General features: G+C 33.8%; 1 long non-coding RNA gene across 1 annotated transcript; it reads left to right on the top strand.

Annotated features, from left to right (window-relative positions):
* The first annotated feature begins 926 nt into the window (after positions 1 to 926).
* Positions 927 to 3025, top strand: LOC107956708 (uncharacterized). Its single transcript, XR_001700209.2, has 3 exons — positions 927 to 1017; positions 1488 to 1573; positions 2597 to 3025. It is a non-coding gene; the product is annotated as an uncharacterized lncRNA (long non-coding RNA).
* Positions 3026 to 4951: the final 1926 nt, after the last annotated feature.

The following is a 4951-nucleotide window of genomic DNA, read 5'->3' as shown; positions in this document are numbered from 1 at the left end:
GGTGATCAAATCTGATAACGGAGTTGAATATACTTCCGAAAAGTTAAAAAATTTCAAGATGCAAGCATCGAGCATCAATTGACTGCACCCTACACTCCACAACAAAATATTGTGGTGGAGAGAAAAAAATAGAACAATTATGGAGATGGCAATGTGCTTACTTCATGACAAAGGATTGCCGAAGGAATTTTGGGCTAAGACAGCAAACATAGCGATTTATCTGCTTAATAGACTTCCAAGCAAAGCGTTGCATAAAAAAACCCCACTTAAAGCATGATATGGTTACAACCTGAATTTGTTAATCTGAAAGCCTTTGGTTGCTTGTGTTTATCTTAGGTTCATCAGATTAAGAGAGACAAATTGGATAAAAAAGCAGATACTGGAATTTTTGTAGGCTACAGCTGAAGTTGGGATGCTGACAAAAAGATTAAGCTTCATGAGGAAAATGATGACATAGATGATAAACCTGTTAGAGTAACCCGGTCACTTTCTGATATCTATCAAAGGTGTAATGTTGCTGTGATGGAGCCTCTAGGGTATGAAGATGTAACAGCCCGATTTATGGGTCTAATCGGAACAGTGGTTTTGGGACCACAAATCTAAAGTAAAAAATTTTATTTTATTATTATTTTAATATCTACAGTATGATATTATGATTGTGTAAAAATTTTGTGAAGAAATTTTATCAATTGGGTGCTTAATTTGATAAAAAGGACTAAATCGCATAGAGTGTGAAAGTTACATTCTATATGCTAAAGGTGTCTAATAGCTATAGAATTTTAAATTTAAGGTCCTTATGTGATAAATAGCCCATTATTGAGATATTTGATGTTATTGGAGTGGCATTTGGTGTAGTTATTAAGGTTATTAAAGGTTAAATAAGTAAAAAGGCATTATATGTTAAATTAAATAAAACAAATTGTGTCATCTTCTTCCACTATCCATCTTCACCGAAGTTTCAACCTAAAATCAGCCATGGGAGAGCTTGTTAGTTGGCCAAACTTTGAAGACAAATTGGTGAGTGGTTTTTGCTCCATTTTTAATAATTTCTACGTTTTTGAGATTGTTGCTTCGTAATCTAGCTAACCCGTACCTCCGTTTCTAAAAATATTAAAGATTTTGTGAATTTCCATTGTTGAATACTTGAGATCTTTGATAGTTTTTGATGAAATATGAATATTTGATATTAGATTTTTACCTTTTATAAAGTGATTTTTGATAAAAATGTCAATTAGGGATTAAATTATGAAATGTGGAAATTTAGTGGTTGAAATGTGAAATAAATTGAAAATATAGGCTGCTAGCGATATACGGAAAATTCGGCTAGCTTGGATTTGTGTTTAATTTCATGAAATTGTGATTTTATGTGATAATGACTAAATTGTAAGTGAAATTATGGGAGCAAAAGTGTAAATATGATTTAAGGTAAATTTTGGATTAAATTGAATAGATAGATAATTAAATAAGCTGATTTTGATTATATTTAGATCGAGAAAAGTGAAATACGAATCTAGATTGGAGAAAAGATAAAGTATCGGACCAGTCGATCCGTTCCGTCGTTTTAGCAATCGAGGTAAGTTCGTATAATCAAACTTCAATGTATATTTATGTAATTGATGAATGATAGTATGAATGGATTCATATAATCGATTTAATTGTGGAGCTTAAATTAAATGTTCAAAATAAGTAAAAATGCAGGATCGAACACAATCGTTCCGTAATGAGAGATGAATTGGCGGAAAAGACCATGGTTGGACCATGGCATTACATGATTTCGTATAAGATCATAGTTGGGCTATGGCATCTTTATATGAGACTTTGTGTAAGACCATATCTGGGATATGACATCGATATATGTGATTACGTGTAAGACCATGTCTGGGACATTGGCATCGTTATGTGATTTCGTGTAAGACCATAGTTGGGCTATTGGCACTGATATGTGATAACATGTAAGACCATATCTGAGATATGACATTGTATGTATTATACGAGACTTTTGAGTATTTTTAACGATTCTGAATGGTTCATCACGCAAAGTTAAGACTAGAATGAAAGTTCAATTGAATTAAGCAACACAGGTACATTCAAAACCTATGTAAGAGTTAAATGAAGGTAATTTAATGGGAATTATTAGTGTATAATTATATTTTATGCCAAAATGTGTTTATTTGGCTATAATGAGGTATGAATTGAATGATATGTGTGATATAAGCAATGATTGTGTTAATGATATGAATATGGCACATTGAGTGAGAATTACAATTATTTAACGATAATTTACATGATTCTTTCGGCTATAGAAATGTGATGAATAATGGATCAAATAAAGCTATATATTGTTTCTTATGTATTTGTAAATGAGAATGAAGTGATAAGAAGTTTAAGAGGCATACGAGCTTTGAAATGAATAAACTCGTGGAAATCTTGTTTAATCATGTGCATGAATATGAGGTAGAATTGTGAAATAAAATGAGCTATATTATGACTTAATGCAATTGTTTGTAATGTGGTTATTTAGTAATATGAGTTATTATATTACGAGCTTACTAAGCTTTATCGCTTACTTTGTGTTATTCTTTTTTATTATTTACAGTGTTTGGGACGTTCGCTCGGGTTGGAAGTCGACGGAGATTGCCTCACATTATCCAGTTAATAATTTCGGTATTTATATACTTTGTGACTTGGTTATATGGCATGTATAGGCTATTGTTATTTTGGTTTACTATGGAAAGTGTATTTGGTCATATGGTTTGGCATGTTTTAAGTATGTATTTGGTTATTTTGTGTAGGCTAGTTTTTAATATGTTTGGTTTTGATGATATATATTTTTGGGAAACTGTGGTGCCTTTATGAAAACGACAGTTTCACGAATTGGCTCTTTAAATGTCATTAATTCCCCTACTTTATCCATTGTATTGAGGTCTAAATTCCTGCAAAGCATAGTTTGTAACCTATCCTCTTCATCATACTCAAAATGAAATTTCGTTAGTGGTTCAATAATATCAACACTAGAAATATTCGACATTGTACTGGGTTAGCCCATCACCTCATAAACTTTAAATTTTACCACCTCACTATCAAATTCCATAGTGAGGGTTCCATTTCGAACATCAATCTTTGTACGTGCAGTACTTAGGAATGGTCTCCCGAGTAGAATATCAGAAGCATTTTTTGAGTGGTCATCATTCATATCGATGATGTAAAAGTTTGCAGGAAAAATTAGTTCATTTACCTTTACAATGACATCTTCCAGCACTTCTTCTGGATATACGCATGACCTATCTGATAATTGAATAATCACCCCTATTTCTTTCAAAAGACCCGTTATTTAGCAATTTAAAAATAGATAAAGGCATTACATTAATAGATGCTCCTAAACCACACATGGCTTTTTTTTATAACAATATTACCTATTTTGCAGGATATAGAAAACATACATTGATCCTTACGCTTAGGTGGAATTTTTCTGTGTAGTACTACAGAAATGTTTTCCCCCACATTTACCCATTTGTTTCCTTAGAGTTTCTTTTTGTAGGTGCACAGTTCTTTTAAGAATTTTGTATAGCGTGGAACATGTTTAATCGCATCAAGTAAAGGAATATTAATTTCTACCTTCCGGAATATCTCAAGAATTTCTTTTTCCTTTTGTTCCTTTTTAACTTGGGTGAGCCTTCTAGGGTACGGGGGAAGTACAACAAATGGTTTATGAGGTGTCGGCTCAGTGAGAGCTGTTGGTTCAGCTTCCTGTTCAATGTCGTGGTTAGGACACGTACCAGGCACTAGTTTTGACTATGTTCCATCTTTTATGGTTACAACACTTGCGTTTTGACGTGGGTTTGGCTCGGTTTGAGATGGTAATTTTCCTTGGTTCTCCAAACGACTAACCGTAAGTGCTAGCTTACTTATTTGTTGATCTAGTTCTTAGAAATGTGTTTTAGTATTTTGTTGGAACTTTTCAGTGCTAACAGCTAACCTCTCTACTATGGCTTCAAGAGATGACTTTAGAGGTTGATACTGTTGATGTGGAGGTGGTCTTGGTTGATATGATTGATTGTATTGAGGGTTCGACCCATAGCTCAAGTTTGGGTGATCCCTCCACCCTACATTGTTCGTGCTTGAATATGAATCATAACGCCTTTGAAGTGGCCCTAGGAAGTTCTCAACGGTGTTTACTATTGTAGTTGTGTCCTCAATTAAAATCGAGCACGAGTCGGTTGGATAATTAATCTGAGCACAAATCCTACATAACCGAGTTAGGTTCGATTTTTCTGCAAGTATAGTTTTAACCACATTAGTAAGTTCATCAATCTTATTTAGTATTTAGCTTATGAACCCTTCTCGTAAGTTCCATAGGTGGTTGAAACTGTTGAGAATTTACAGCCATAGTCGAAATTAATTCCCTAGCTCTTTGAAGAGTCATGTTCACAAGAGCCCCTCCACTAGTTGCATCAATCATCTTCATTTTCATTAGGAGTAACCCTTTGTAGAAATATTGTAAGAGCTATTGTTCAGATAGGCCATGTTGTGGGTAACTTACGCACAACTTCTTGTATCGCTCCCAATATTCATAGAGTGATTCTGCTTCTTTTTGCTAAATTTCGACTATACTTCCCCTTAATTCGACTACTCGAGCTGCTGGGAAAAACCTGTCAGAAAACAATCGAGACATATCAGTCCAAGTATTAACAGATCCTAGAGGTAAATAAAACAGCTATTCTCTAGCAAAGTCAGCTAATGAAAAAGGAAAAGCTCTTAATTTTATTTGATCCTCAATTACTCCTTTTGGTTTCATGCTTAGACAAACCATATGGAACTCTTTCAGATGAGTATAGGGGTTCTCGTTTTTTTAAACCACAAAAAGTAGGCAATAAATGTATTAATCCCGATTGTAACTCGAACGGTGTTTTGCCCGCTGGATAAGTTATGCATAGCAGTTGTTCATTTGGTG

Source organism: Gossypium hirsutum, chromosome D07 (assembly GCF_007990345.1).
Source record: "Gossypium hirsutum isolate 1008001.06 chromosome D07, Gossypium_hirsutum_v2.1, whole genome shotgun sequence".
Classification (NCBI taxonomy): Eukaryota; Viridiplantae; Streptophyta; class Magnoliopsida; order Malvales; family Malvaceae; genus Gossypium; species Gossypium hirsutum.
This window is presented reverse-complemented; position numbering and strand designations above follow the sequence as displayed.